The following is a 16,429-nucleotide window of genomic DNA, read 5'->3' as shown; positions in this document are numbered from 1 at the left end:
CATTTATAGTATGTATAAGCCAACTTAAAGCTAGATATAAAAAGTCTCAAGCTCCCAGTTTTTATACTCTATGAACCAAAATTAACTTACACATACCAGCAAATACAAACACAGGCACTGAAATAATTACTCAGTACCATCCACATGTTGTTTATTATTATAATTGTTGGCACAAATGCACAAAATTATTTTTAGAAATTGTGTAGAAATGCTCAGATTACTGAGACAACCTCCCACAGGTTCTCAGACCACCATTGGAAATCACTGACTCAACCCACCAGTGTGCAGAGCAAGTGCAGAAGGGGTGCACAGGGCGCGGGCTGACAGTTAACACAAAGAGGAGGACAAAGTCAAAGGCCTCGAGACCATGCCAGACAGGTGTGAAAAGGGGTTCACATGCACACACCGGGCAGCTGAGAGGCAGGGCTGCCGCGCACACACCGGGCAGCTGAGAGGCGGGGCTCACATGACACAAGGGGAAAAGCTGGGAGGTAAGCAGAGGCTCTAATGTTCAGATAGGCAGGCTTGGGTAAGAAGGGCTAAGAGAAACTGTAGTTACAGGGGCTACTTGTTTTAGGCAGTGTTCTTCCCCAAAGCAAAGCCTGAGAAAGAACAGGAGTCCAGGCGGGCAATGTATTCAGAAGGTGACCCCAGGAGAGAGGTACCAAGACAGAGTACCCAGAAGAAGAGAAAAAGCCAACCCCAGGATACCTGACTTACTTGCAGGAGGTGCCTAGGGGCCTGACCTTGCTGAGAAGTTTTGAGAAGTGTATAAAGTCTTTCCACAGGAGAAGCACATGCAAAAGTGGGTTTTTAGCAATTACAGCCCCAAATGCTAAGCTTGCCCCAGGGGACATTAACCCCCACACTTCTAAGAACGACAGTGCACCTGCCCAGAAGGCTGCTGCAGAAGGCCACAGCCAGGAGCTTGCCAGGGAAGCCCCAGGGGCTAAGGGAAGCGCTGGAGGCACGATGCAGTGAGCCAGAAGTGAGTCACAGAGCTGCTCTCAGCAGCAAGGCCAGAGTGGTGGCCAGGTGCAAGAGACCAGAACAGGTTTCTAACACAGTACACAGAGGCCACTGGACTGGACTGGGTCGGAAAAACTGGTAGGCCAGAGTAGGAGAAGTGTCGCTGAAGACATTACTGAGCCCCTAAAGATGAGAAGAATTGGAGGCTGATTTATACCAGGTAAGTCCCCTCTAAACACATATACATAGAGTAAAACAAGTTAAAGCAGCTTGGCTTAAAAGATTTAGTATTTAAGACACATGTAGCTCTTCCCTACCTACTGTAGATGTGTACCACGGCTGTGCCTTGGCAGCTGCCATCTAAGTTATTTCTTCATGTCTTCTTTATCTAGCACAGCATCTTAATATTTAATAAATGAGGGAACTATAGATATGGGTAACTGGAAAATATGCAAAAGTCTCAAAACAAACAGTAAGCTTAACACGGGCAAGCAATGTATTGTAACCACCACTACGTGACAATTCATGACAAAGAGCTATGAGTGCAGATTTTCAGCTGGTGTGCTTAAGAATTGTTAAAACATATACTACCTATTTAGTCAGGGGCACTGATCTCTTTCTCCTTAGATTGTCAAATAAAAAAAAATGACAACAGACAACACAATAACTGTCCAGTGTGAGTGAGTCCATTTATACCTATTTTTTTTTGTCAGATCGGCAAAAAATAAAAATTTTGGTGTGCTGCAGAATTTTAGTAATTAGTTATGTGTGTCGCGCAATGAAAAAGGCTGAAAATTGCTGGTTAGACTGTGGAAGCAGATGCATGAATTCAAATCTCTGATCAGCTACTACCTAGGTAGGAGATAATGGCAAATTATTTAATCTATACTTTGGTTTCCTCTAGAAGACAACAGTCCTTGTATTATAAGGGTTACCTGAAGTTTAAATAAGTTGATAAGTTAAAAGCAAGTTTTGGCACACTGTAAGCACTGCCTAAGTACTGCTGTTATCATTAATACATTTTATGGCTGGTGTTCAACAACAAACTTGATTGAATAAGAAAGTAACTATGTTTGAATGGTTAGCTTTTTTCAATCATAATTAAAACCAGAAAACTTTGGACTGATGTACCCTAAGGGAGACACAAGATATGTTAGAAAGGACAGATATAAGGGTCAAAAATAAAACTGTAAACAATGTTGCCACTCATACAGTACTTATTTTGATACAATATCAAATAATAAAGTTTAATCCAATGCTAATTATTACATTAATTAGATGCTAATTATTTTAACAAGTATAATTAGATCCTTATTTTAAGTTCCACACCTAAGTAGGAATATTCTATTTAATGTGCTTTCTAACAGATTCATAATGATATGTATGTAAAATAACAAAAGCAGCAGCAGAACCCTGGTGTTTTGTGAGGAGCCCTGAGGAGCCACTGCGCCACCTCACCCGCAGGTGTTGTAAAGTACCAAAAGCTACAGAATCAATATTAATATTTTAAGAGGCTTAAAGAACATTTTATTAATTTGGGTTACTGTGTGCAGAGAAATTTTGTGAATAATCTCTGTACTGTGATTGGCATAAAACCAGGATGGCCCTTGGCATTGTATTGTAAATGCAAAGGGAAGGAAAACATGGATTCCCTGACATTCCACCACACCTGTGGGGAAAGGGGTGAATGGCTAGCCAGGTGCAGAAAGAGAGAAGCCAAAATAAACCTTTTCTTATAGTGATGAGCCATTTGTGGGCATTTGTCCCCACGGAAACTACCTCTCCCATGTGAATGCATGAAGTTAATGTGTGTGACTCTGGACAGTGAGATGGCGGATAAACACTAGAAAATATAGGAATGTCTCTTAATATGTAAAGAGACATTTTTCTATCATTGTGTTGACTTGTAAATTTTGTTTTCTCCAAAATGATGCATGGCTTGCAAATTGAACATGGTCCTATCATGTTAAAGGGCTTATGACTATAACCAATAGTGGTAAAGGGCACCTAATTGCAATTTTTGCTTCTGTACTTCCCGCTTGCAAATCTATAAAAACTAAGTATAACAAAGTGCTAGCGCGCTCTCCCTCAGATTTCTGTCGGAGTTGCCACCACTTGGCCAAGCTAGACAATAAAGCTTTGGTGTGTAATCAGATTTTGTTCATGTCTTCAATGTTTCAAGTCCCTCCAGATTAGGCTTAACATTTTGTATCACTAAATTAGACAAATACAGGTTATTTCTGAATGTTAATATCACAGGCCACCTTACATTTCTGAATATTAATATCACAGACCACCTTAAAGAAAGATCAGGGTAGGTAATAACATACCTAAAACAAATAAAAATAAAAAAGAATGATTTGAGGCCTGACCTGTGGTAGCACAGTGGATAAAGTATCAACCTGGAACGCTGAGGTTGCTGGTTCAAAACCCCTGGCTTGCCTGTTCAAAGCACATATGGGAGTTGATGCTTCCTGCTCTTCCCTCTCTCTCTGTTACCTCTCTCTCTCTAAAAATGAATAAATAAAATCTAAAAAAAAATTTTTTTTAAATAATTTGAGGCTGCTTCTCTCATGGGGAAGCAAATACAGGAGAAGCTAAAAACAGTATGGAAATTGCCCTGAAAAAAAACATCATACTAGTAGAAACTTGAATCAGGAGGCTGTGTACCACCTGATTTCATCAGGGAACGCTGCCCTCTGAGGACTAAAACGGGAAGACCGAATTGTATCACAGGGCCAGGCAAGGCATCACCAGGCCCAGGCCCAGACCAGAATACCACGGATGCTGAGTTTTGTAACGAAAAGTAATGTCACTTTTATTGCAACTGCTTCCAATGACTGTAACAATGACAACAAAGATAAAAACAAATAGCTGTTTCCTCCAGCAGAGGTCGCAATGACATTACAATATCCTCGTTTTTACAGATGAGGAACAAACCACAGAGATGTTAAATAATGTCTCCAAAGTCACAAAGGTAAACTTGAAACCAGATCTTCAAGTCCCAAAGCTGCAACCTCACCTGTGCTTCACTGAACTGTACCGTATTTCCACGTTTAAGACACACTCTTTTTCAAAAAATTTGGGGTCTAAAAACTAGGTACGTCTCACACAGTGGTTGTAAGATTACTTGCATTTCCAGCTTTTTCACACTTGTCTTTGCGCTCATTGTTTCGCACTTGTTACCAGTATATTACGATAGGTTACATTTTGCCATGTTCTGCCCAAAAATGGCTCTGAAAAGATTTTCATACAGTGCTGAATTCAAGTTAAAAGTGATCCAGTTTGCAAAAGTGAATGGAAATCATGCTGCTGAACTAAGTTGGGTCCTCCTCCAACTGAGAGATCAATCCGAGACTGGCTACAGGAAGAAGAAACCCTACTGAAAACGCCACGGCAGAAGAAGGCTGTGAGAAGCAAGTCTGCAAAATGGCCTGATTTAGAGAGGGAATTGAAGGTATGGATTGAAAAGCAAAGGGCAGTTGGAATTCCTGTGTTCATAAAGATGGTTCAGCATGAGGCAAGAAGAACTGCTAATGAAAAAGAAGTTACTGATTTCAAAGGAGGACACAGTTGATGCTTCAGGTTAATGAAATGGGATGAACTGAGCATGCGCACACACACCAGACTTGCCCAAAAGATGCCTGAAAGCTGTGAGCAGAAGGTCCTTGAATTTCATCATTTTGTCATTCAGTGTTGGAAGACACATCAGTTTGAGTTGGGACAGATTGCAAATATGGACGAAGTCCCCCTTCAATTTGATGTCCCAAGTAACAGAACTGTTGATAAGAAGGGGGTGAAAACTGTAACTGTGAAGACAAGTGGACATGAAAAGAGTTGTTATAAAGTTGTTCTATGGAATCAAGCTGCCTCGTATGCCAATTTTCAAACACAAAACAATGCCAAGAGAAGACATTCCTTGATGAGTGATTATCCACATTCATGACAAGGGTTGGAGGGATCAGGATGAGATGAAGATCTGGTTTGAGAAAGTTTGGAGAAGGAGACCAGGTGGGCTCTTACACAACCCTGCCTTATTGGGTTGATCAGTTCAGGGCACACATAACAACAAACACAAAGAAGATTGCTGCAGAGCCAAAAACAAAATTTGCCGTCATACCTGGAGACTTGACATCCCAGCTCCAACCACTTGATGTCAGCATTAACAAACCCTTCAAAGCTGCCGTGAGACACAAATGAAACCAATGGATAAAGTCTTCTGGGGACAATTTGACACCAGCAGGACAAGTGAAGAAACCAACTATAGGAGAAGTTTGTATCTGGGTGAAAAGATCCTGGGATAATATCAAGATTGAGATCATTGCCAAGTCATTTAAGAAGTGTGGCATTTCAAATGCCATAGATGGAACTGAGGACGAGGCAATATATGAAGACAGTGATTCATCATAAGACACAGATGAGGACAAGCTAATGGATGGGAGTTTTGACATAGATGAGGAGTTGTATGAATTTTATGATGAATAAACTTGAATTCAATAACTTTATTTTCAAATTTCAGGCCCCAATATTAAGGTGCATCTTATACATAGGGAAATACAGTAATTTTCTGACAACCAACTTAGTCACTATTTTAAAGGAAAGAACATCCTTCCAGTGCTAAAACTGACTCAGAACACAAAAATGAAAAGGACCTAAAAAACGTTTGATGAGTTTATTTCTTAGGCCTTCAAAGTGAATGGAGGCTAACAAAAGTTATTTGTGTGTGTGTGTGTGACAGAGAGATAGAGAGAGGGACATATAGGGACAGACAGAAAGGGAGGGAGAAAAATGAGAAGCATCAATTCTTCGTTGCAGCACCTCAGTTGTTCAAAGACTGCTTTCTCATATGTGCCCTGACTGGGGGGCTGCAGCAGACCGAGTGACCCCTGCTCAAGCCAGTGACTTTGGGTTCGAGCTGGTGAGCTATGCTCAAACCAGATGAGCCTGCACTCAAGCCGGCAACCTCAGGGTTTTGAACCTGGGTTCTCTGTGTCCCAGTCCAACACTCTATCCACTGTGCCACCACCTGGTCAGGTTAACAAAAGTTATTTTAATTCTTAAATTTCATGAGTATACTGACAGGTTTTACAGTATGTCTCATTCCTATAAAAGCAGTTCATCCTAATATCCTATTCTACCATATTCAATTTTATCTAAGGAGTCAGAATTCATTCTTTGAATAATAAAGAATCTTAAGCATCTCCCCCAAATAATCTCATTTTAGTGGTTAACACCCACAAATATGTGCAAGTGTTCACACTGGCAAAAATTGTACCTAATTGTGGCCTGACCTGTGGCGGCGCAGTGGATAAAGCATCGACCTGGAAATGCTGAGGTCGCCGGTTTGAAACCCTGGGCTTGCCTGGTCAAGGCACATATGGGAGTTGATGCTTCCAGCTCCTCCCCCCTTCTCTCTCTCTGTCTCTCCTCTCTCTCTCTCTCTCTCTCTCTCTCTCCCCCTCTCCTCTCTAAAATGAATAAATTTTTTAAAAAAATTAAAAATTGTACCTAATTGTTTTATAATCCCTGCTGTAAACTCACCTCATTTCTTCAAGGTTAAGTATGGTTTTATGTCCCATTCAAACTCTTAATACATATTTATTATTTATTAATGTGTTTAATGATATCACGAATAACTCATTTGGCATTTCCTTTTACATTTACAGATAAAAATCCTTAAAAACTTTACATGCACTATATTTGTAGAAATTAAACAATCACCCTTTAGAGAAAAATTACTTTAGGAAAATGTGGTAAATTACATTTATCTCAAGGTTTAAAATAAGGTGCCCAGAAGCCAACTCATATAAAAAGGAGTCATCTGCAAAAGATTTCTGCTCACAAAAATATCTGCACAAGGACATATTTTTATTCAATACAACTAATTAAATTCAAGTCAATAAGTATTTACTGCATATCTACCATGTGCCCGTATACAAGGGTGGGCAAAAGTAGGTTTACAGTTGTTCATATAAAAATATGTAACACAAGAATAAATAATAATACAAGAATCAACTCCGTCATGTACTCACAATTGTAAAGCTACTTTTGCCCCATCCTGTATAAGTAACAGAGCTGGGATATCTACCCCATCTGCTTAAAATAAATGCCCATGCTTTCTCTGTTAAGTAGGTTTCCAATGAGCAAAGCTGTATGGGAAGCTCTGCTGCTGCTCAGCCTCTCAGAACACCGTCAACAAAAGCACGTAGCCAGGGGCACTCCTGGCTCTAACCCAGGGGTCTCAAACTCAACTCAGCATGTGGGCCGCAGAGCAAGATCACAGCTGGCAGGCCGCACTAGGTCTACAAAAGGCAACTGTTACACAACACTTTTCTCACTGCAGTTGAAAACAAAAAAAAATCAGTACAACAAGCACAATCGTACATGCAGTTTACTCAGTGTCACAAAACGACCAGAAACTGTAGTTCGCATCACAACTGCTGTTAACTAAGCTAATATCTAGCTAGGATGCTAGAGAAATGAAAAATACAAGTAGGCCCCTAGGCTTACTTAATTTTATCCAAAATATTTTGAACTTCGTGGATTAGTCTGCGGGCTGCACAAAATTGTTCGGCGGGCCGCATGCGGCCCGCCGGCCGCGAGTTTGAGACCCCTGCTCTAACCTGTGAATCGACTATAATTTCCAGGTGCAACTGTTAATCTCCCTTACTTTGTGGACAATGCCTCTGTTCTAGTTATCTACTGTTCCATAACAAACGGACCCCAAATTTAGCAGCTTAAAACATTTACTGTGTTTCAGTTTCTGAGAGTCAGGAATCCAGGGAAATCTTAGCTGGGTAGTTCTGGCCCAGGGTCTCTTTCAGGTTGCAGTCAAGCCATCATCTGGGCTGCAATTTACCTGAGGCCCTGACTGGGGTTGGAGTGCTGTGTGCACCCTGCTTCCCCCACGCGGAGAACCATGGGGGATGCGTATATCTGAGAAACCCTGCTGACCTCCAGCTACACCCCAAAAGAGAGGGCGAGAGCTGGGAGGGAGAGCACCTTGCTCCTTACAGGAAGTGCAAAACCCACACTTTTCCCCCTTGTTTGATAGGAAAAGGTATGTGGAGGTAACCATAGAAATGCTTATGGCCCAAATATTAAGTAAGAATTAATGATTAACAAAAACTTAGAAGAAGGGATGAAGAAGGAAGGAAAAACTAGAGACCAGGAAAAAGGAAAGGATAAGTACTCCAAGTCAAAGATGCAACTGACGGCTCCGGTGACGCTCTTTCCACCCTCCATGGGTGACAAGAACAGTACCTTACCTGGAAAACTTCCTGAACTTCATTACTCCCACCCAGAAAACAAGTTTTTCTGAGCAGACCCCTTCTTAGCCAGTGATAACACCAGCCTGAAGCTGCCAACAACAAAGGTTTCGCTGCTCCAAAGCTACAGGTTCCTAAAGGAATGTGAAACCTAAAAGTAGCTCTTAACAAGGCTACTACCTAAGGAAATGACAGAACAGCAGACTGAAGACAGCATACCCAGCTTCCCCAGGAAAATGAACACATGGGAGGAAGATCAATCATCACCACCCAGCACCCAGCCCACAATGTGCCAGGGAAAGGTACACCTGAATGGATATACTGCATGTGGGCAAGTACAATATAACGCCTCCAAGGTAAGTACATGGAAAGTGCAGGGAGAGAAGGGTATAAAACTGAACTAGGAAAAACTTTGTCAGGTCAAAAAGTTAAAGGAAGTGAAGAATCTTTTCTGAAAATAGGAGAAAAATCTAGATGAATTTATGATCTCAAGTAGATCTAACAGTGATCAAAAACTGTACAGAAAGTGCAGAGCTAAGGACAGAAATTTACGCTGAAATGCTCTATAGAGCTTATCAACACAAGGAACAGAATCAAAGAGACAGGAAAAGCCTCACAGAATTTAAACTAACACAAAACAACTAGATACATTTTGATACAATCCATGGTGATCTAACCAGGGGTAGTCAACCCTTTTACACAGGGGTCTCAAACTCGCGGCCCGCCGAACAATTTTGTGCGGCCCGCAGACTAATCCACGGGCTTACTTAATTTTATCCAAAATATTTTGAACTTCGTGGATTAGTCTGTGGGCTGCACAAAATTGTTCGGCGGGCCGCATGCGGCCCGCGGGCCACGAGTTTGAGACCCCTGCTTTTACACCTACCTCCCACTTTTATATCTCTGTCAGTAAAATTTTCCAACCACCAACCGGTTCCACAGTAATGGAGATTTATAAAGTAGGGAAGTAACTTAACTTTATAAAATTTATAAAGCAGAGTTACAGCAAGTTAAAGCATATAATAATAATTACTTACCAAGTACTTTATGTCGGATTGTCACTAAGTTTGGCAGAATAAATCTTTATAAAACAACTTACATTAGTTAAATCTATCTTTTTATTTATACTTTGGTTGCTCCGCTACCGCCCACCATGAAAGCTGGAACGCCCACTAGTGGGCGGTAGGGACCAGGTTGATTACCACTGTGGACAACTGGTATACCACCACAATGCTCAGAAAATGGATAACCTTGTGTAAGGAGTGGGAAAAGTATTAAATTAAAAAACAAAATTGGCGAAGGGGCACAAAGTAAACCCCAAGACTGCAGAAGGACAGACTTTAAACACAAGCAGAAAAATAAACACTTAAACAAAACGATAAGCCATTTTATTAAGGACTGATGCAAACTCAGCACGAAAAGTTGCCTGAACTCAATTCTTCCCAGCTCCTCCTTCCACTCAAAAAAGTTAAGACATTACCAAGCAAACAACTTGCTTCCAACCAGCCTTGACAGCTGTTCCTTCTACACTTGCTGTGTCTATAGAGCCTGCCTTTCCCTGTGAGAGGAAAAGAAAAACTTAGTGACTCTTCTTACAGTTAGGATATTTTACTTTGAGGAAATTTACAAAAATAATTGTGAATGGAACTAGCAAAATCAGTTATCCATCCATATTAGATTAGTGGTATCAATCAGTAAGCACTTGAAAGCAAGATTTCTCCTACATAATTTCAAACAAGGAGAGTGAGAAGCTACATTCCCAGATTGTGTCGTTTTAGCCTCCCTTTAGGTAGATCACCCCAAAATTCTTACTTGACCAAAACTTTAATAAATCCTGACATCATTTGCCACATCTCCCCTCTGCCCTGCAGTGGAGGGGGAAAAGCAGCACTGGGTATGATTTAAATGTATAATGTTTTATTTTATTTTATTTTATTTTTATATTTTTCTGAAGCTGGAAACGGGGAGAGACAGTCAGACAGACTCCCGCATGCGCCGGACCAGGATCCACCCGGCACGCCCACCAGGGGGCGACGCTCTGCCCACCAGGGGGCGTCGCTCTGTTGCGACCAGAGCCACTCTAGCGCCTGGGACAGAGGCCAAGGAGCCATCCCCAGCACCCGGGCCATCTTTGCTCCAATGGAGCCTCGCTGCGGGAGGGAAAGAGAGAGACAGAGAGGAAGGAGAGGGGGAGGGGTGGAGAAGCAGATGGGCGCTTCTCCTGTGTGCCCTGGCCGGAAATCGAATCTGGGTCCCCCGCACGCCAGGCCGACGCTCTACCACTGAGCCAACTGGCCAGGGCCTAAATGTATAATGTTTTAAAACTTAACTAAACATAGGGAGAAATAACTTTTTCTCATTTTACGAAGCATTAAGCTGGGAATAATATCTACCTCAGAATTGTTGTAAGGATAAAATATGACCATGAATATGAATCCTTAGCAACAAATGTCTCTATAGTGATGTACAGACCAGTTTACTTGATTAATTGAATTTTCTTCTTAGTTTTCAACTCATTCACAGGTCGTAGGCCTCCAAACAGAAGAACCTAAGTGACTAGCTAATAAATGGTTCCTAATCTTTTCAAACCCATGCTTCTTTATAAGCACACATCCATCTCCTATTGTTTCTGTTGTGTTTTCCTACTGTAACATAACATTAAATGCACTTTTACAAACTACAACCTCCTCCTGCAATAATCAAGTATGACCCACCACCACCTCTTTAAAGAAGCATTAAAATCATACTATGAAATAAATCACACATAAGCTAGAAAACACTGGACAGCTAATAAATTACTACCCCTATTTCATAGAATATGAAAGCTAAGTCACTTCCATATTCATTCAATAAATATGTACACTGGCCTGTGACAAGCATACTTCATATGGTACATTCCAAAACATTTTTTTCATGTAAGTACTTTCCTCATCACTCCACTGAAATTACATTCCCTACAACAAACTTAAATACTAATTTTTCTTCTACCTTTCTGGTTTTTTGGGGGTTTTTTGGCCTTCATTGGCTCTTCATCTCTTCACCTCTTCACCAAACACAATAAGCAGATTAACTATTCCTTTCTTTGTGGTCAAAAAACATCTTCATAGTGCCTAGTCCAGTAAACAACAGATCTTTAATGATGCTCAATAAGAGTGTTATTTTAATTCTATCATCAACTTCTACTGTAGCTGTGTGCGGCTGTGAACCTCACTACACCACGGCTGGAGGGCAAGAATCTAGGTCAGGGGTCCCCAAACTTTTTACACAGGGGGCCAGTTCACTGTCCCTCAGACCATTGGAGGGCCGGACTATAAAAAAAAACTATGAACAAAATCCCTATGCACACTGCACATATCTTATTTTAAAGTAAAAAAAAAAAAAAAACAGGAACAAATACAATATTTAAATAAAGAACAAGTAAATTTAAATCAACAAACTGACCAGTATTTCAATGGGAACTATGCTCCTCTCGACCACCAATGAAAGAGGTGCTCCTTCTGGAAGTGTGGCAGGGGCCAGATAAATGGCCTCAGGGGGCCGCATGCGGCCCGCGGGGCCGTAGTTTGGGGACCCCTGATCTAGGTCTTCAATTGTAAAAGTAGTCACACAATATTTGCTAAATCAGACTGGGTTCTGCTTTGTAACCACACTGTCCTTAGAGACCCATCCGTCATCCCTAGCTTTGCTCTCAACCATGGCAAGCTCCACTACAACGCCTTCCCCTCACCACTTCCCCCAGGGCTGATAGTTTTCTCCAAACCTATTAGAGAATATTTGATATTGCACACTGTATAAAATATTCTTTGGTATTTGTTATGTCTCCTTCGATGGCACACAACTTGTCCCAACTCCACAATATACATAACAACAATGCCCATGTCAAACCTCTTGCTCACCCATTCAGCTTGGCATTTCCTGGGTAACAGCCACTCAATACACAGGTTAAAATGCAATGGATCACAGAGCCATGTCCCCACAAAGAGCTGGATTTGCCTGGTTAGCACTGTCAGGTGTTCTCTAGATGAGTGCTAGGCACAGCTCCTCCCCATCTCTGGTGAGGACACAAGAAAATGGTCTTCGTGGAGGACAGAGAAGAGCTACTCTATGCACTGCTCAAGCTGAGCAGGAGGTAGCCTTCTGCTCACAGAATGAGGGAGACAGAGAGACCACTACTTTCTGGTGTAGACACAGAAACCATGGGGTGAAATGTTTTCACTAAGCTCCCAGAGAAAGGCAATGGTGGTGCTTGCATGAAAGCCAGGCTTTCCACCTCTCAATCAAGAAACCTTGACTGCATCAAACTGCTCCTCGAATTGTCTTAAAAGACTACCAGGTCTGGCTTCAACCTCATGCATGCCAATCAAAGGGAAAACCCACAAACACTTAAATCACTCACTGAACTGTCACACAAAGAAATTAGAACCTGGGGAAGGGAAATGCTTTTTTAGACACCTTTGCATCTACCCAGACCTAGCCCACACGTATTTCACGATGAGATGGTATACGCATGAATTTTAGCATATTGCTAAACAGTTAACCTTATCTTCTAAAGTCACAAAAAAAAAGTTTAAAGGTAACTGACTTCTAAAAACCCACACTTTATTATTCCATTAATAAAAATAAACTGTGTAAAAGTCTTAGAATGAGCCATCTTTAAAAAGATGAGAATTTACCAAGTATGGTTTGGACCCCTTTGCACACAGCCCCTGAAAAGTCACATTCTTTTCACTTACCAACCAACTGAAATAGTCTAAGGCAGCGGTTCTCAACCTGTGGGTCGCGACCCCAGCGGATTTCCGATGGCTTTACGCGACCCCTGTGTTTTGGTTGTTCGACCCCCGCCAGGGTCGCGACCCACAGGTTGAGAACCCCTGGTCTAAGGCTGTGCACTGCACTGCCTTTAACTGAGGTACACACTGTAACAGTTTTCAACTTTTTACATCTGTAGATACTGCTATTTCATGACCTTTTAGATTCCCACCTTTATCCCTGTCAATGCATCCTCCCTACCCAAGGAGACTCCCACCTCTGCAACAACACAAAAGAGAAAAATCCCACATATATGTTACCAAAATCAGAACAGACCTACTAATGTAAGAGACATTTACATATTTTAACCATATAATCCTCTATGGTGTACCCACAACCTGGCCGACCCTAACTTTCCAACTACAGCCTGTGTGAATCCTCAGATAAGTTCAGCTGGTTACACATTCAGAAATTGAAATTCTCAGACCTCAAAGTGCTGAAATATTTAGCAGTTAGGTGTTTGATCTCATCACTCTAGCAGTGCAGTTAAGAGTTAGCCAGTGTACTGACAGGATATTAAAGAAAAACTTGCTTTAGATAGACTATTATGCTGCGGTTCCATGCTGTGAGCCACTCCTTATTTGTCAAGAGGCCAAATAAAGACATAAAGTGGCGAGCATTCCATGGAAACCTGCACCATGTTAAACTATTTGGTTAATTTTCATTTTTTTTTTTTTTATTGCTTTTTTTTTTTCTTTTTTTTTTTTTTTTTTTTTTACAGAGGCAGAGATAGACAGGGACAGACAGACAGGAACGGAGAGAGATGAGAAGCATCAATCATCAGTTTCCCGTTGTGCGTTGCGACTTCTTAGTTGTTCATTGATTGCCCTCTCACATGTGCCTTGACCACGGGCCTTCAGCAGACTGAGTAACCCCCTGCTGGAGCCAGGGGCCTAGGGTCTAAGCTGGTGAGCTCTTTGCTCAAGCCAGATGAGCCCGCGCTCAAGCTGGCGACCTTGGGGTCTCGAACCTGGGTCCTTCCGCATCCCAGTCCGACGCTCTATCCACTGCGCCACCACCCGGTCAGGCTAATTTTCATTTTATAAAGCAACCAGATGTCCTTTCCCAGAGTCGCTCCTAGAGTTCGGAATTTATTGTTATGAATATAGAACTGCATATTCACTCAATGGTGGCAAATAGGCGCAGATTTTAATTAGCAACCAGCAAGTTAAGAAAGCTTGTTAATATTACTAAACCCAGAATTTTCAGCATTGTTGATTCTCTACTTTTCATGGGCAGAAAGTTGAGGGAGATTTAGAAAACAATCTTAATACGATAAAAACTTAAAAATTTAGATCTGTGAAGTCAACACAGATGACTTGTTAATTTGCTTTCTATGTATAGAAGTATTAACCACATCCCGTCTTTTAAACTAGCATTCTAACAACACCTTCCATTTTATACCAAATTTTAGGGTAAGTAAAATGGCTTTCTTCTCAAATGACTGTGATCAAAATACCACTTTGGTTCATCTGTTTTCTCTTTATCATTTCATCTTCAGTCACTCATTTAATATCGATCACTGAACCAAAATTATTTAAAAACATGAACATTATAGTGGGACTCTCCGATGAGTCTTGCCCACTCTGGACCATGATGACCCCAAATGTAGACCAGGTAACTTAAATTAAAATTCCTTAATCACTCGTAAAAGTGGTCAACTGTACAATCTATATTAAAGGTGGTGTGTTGTTGAAAAACGATGCCTAATCAAAATCCTTTTAGCATGTTATCTCTGTGCCATCCGAAGTCAAACCATCCAACAATTTTGTGAACTAAGTATGTATGTGGATGCAGACCCGACAAAAAGTTACCAGTGAGGTTATTAATTACATGCTATGTAAGTGAGAGTTTTAAAAACCTTTGCAATATACCAAAAGGGGATGAGGAATCAACTCTTAAGCATCGAATCTAAGTGTTTTACAGTTTATACATTTGATCTTCACAACTGTACTGCAGTTACCAAAAGTGACCTGTGACTCAAACACGGGCTCTTGGCTACATGCTATGGCTTCTATATTCACCAGCGGGACGACCAAATTGTTTACTTATGATCCCTGTGCCTCAGTTTCACCATTTTACAAATGGGGATGAAACAGACCCTGCCGCATTGGATCGGTTTCAGGATTACATGAGAACACCGATAAAGCGCACAGAGCTAAGGATGGTCCTCACTGTCGTTATTACAATAATTATTACTTTTGTTGTTGGTGTAGGTAGTCTTGTTCCCATTTTGGAGACGAGAAAACGGAAGCCCAAAGTATCATTTACCAGTGATCACACAAACTTGGGCTAGGTTTTGACTCAAAAGCACAAATTTGATCCCATAAAAACTGCTTAGCGATTAAACACTGGTCCTGCTTCAAACAGCACTGGTCATCATGAAGCCTAAGAATTGACACAGAGTGAACCGGCCCAGGGCGTCGGAAAGGGAAGGGGCGCCCCGTGAGAACGCGCCCGGAGCGTAGGGCCGGGAACTGAGCGCGGCTCCCAACCCGGAGGGCGAGAGCATAGGGCCGCGCCTGCACCGCCCGCCGCCGGGCCCGCACTTCCCGCGGGCGAGAGCCGCGCCGCCGCCGCGCGCAGGACACGCGGACAACTCCTCGACCGGGGAAGTGCACCGCCGGGGGCCGCCGGTCTGGAGCGGCCTCCACTGGCTCCCGCCGGCGCGCCCACCGCCGCGCGGGGAGCGGGGCCACGCGGCAACGAGACCACTCGGACCGGCGGGCGCCCCGGTCCCCGCACCCAGTCCCGGCCCCGAGGGGAGGCACCCGGAACCGACCCTCCCCTGGCGGCCACTGCGGGGCGTGGAGGCGGCGGGGACCGTCCGAGAGCGCGGGCGGCCCGCACTTCCGCCCCTCCGGCTGCAGCCCACCCGCCCCGGACCGAGGACCGCCGCCCGCCCGCGCCCGCCCCGGCCCTGGCCCTACCTTCCCCGTGGCTCCGGGCCGAGCTGGCTCGGGCCTGCTCCTCCGCGCTCCGCTCGGTTCTCCGCGGGAGCCGGGCCTCCGGTCTCGGGCGCGGCAGCTCCTCCTCCTCCATGGCGGGGCGGGGACTCGCGGGCCGGAGCCGCCTCCCGCCGCCAGCGACCCTAGCCGGCCTCTCCGCCCCGCCCCGCCCCGCCGCCGGCTCCCTGCGGAAACGCATTCCTCCCGGCCGCGTCAGCAGCGCGCGCGGGCGGGCGGGAGCGCGCGGGGCCGGGAGCAGGAAGCCCGGCTGGACAAAGGGCTGTCCCGGGCGTCGGACTGGGAGGGTGGGTCGTGGCCTTGGTTTCCTCCTCCGCGAGTCGGGAAGGTGTGGCTGCACTCCGGACTCCCGCGCCCCGGGAACAGGCGGCTGGGCTCGCTCTCCAGGGCTGGGTCTGCGCCCGCACAACCACTGTC

At 43.5% G+C, this 16,429-nt stretch overlaps 1 protein-coding gene across 3 annotated transcripts in view; it reads right to left on the bottom strand.

Annotated features, from left to right (window-relative positions):
* The window catches only part of ITGB1 (integrin subunit beta 1), a 71,529-nt gene extending 55,398 nt beyond the window's left edge, over window positions 1–16,131 (bottom strand). For all 3 annotated transcript variants that reach the window (XM_066279173.1, XM_066279175.1, XM_066279176.1), the window contains exon 1: window positions 15,977–16,131. The gene's annotated coding sequence lies outside the window, so the exon portion shown is untranslated. The remainder of the gene's footprint in view (window positions 1–15,976) is intronic.
* Between the last annotated feature and the right edge of the window lie 298 nt (window positions 16,132–16,429).

This window comes from Saccopteryx bilineata, chromosome 5 (genome assembly GCF_036850765.1).
Source record: "Saccopteryx bilineata isolate mSacBil1 chromosome 5, mSacBil1_pri_phased_curated, whole genome shotgun sequence".
Taxonomy (NCBI): domain Eukaryota; kingdom Metazoa; phylum Chordata; class Mammalia; order Chiroptera; family Emballonuridae; genus Saccopteryx; species Saccopteryx bilineata.
This window is presented reverse-complemented; position numbering and strand designations above follow the sequence as displayed.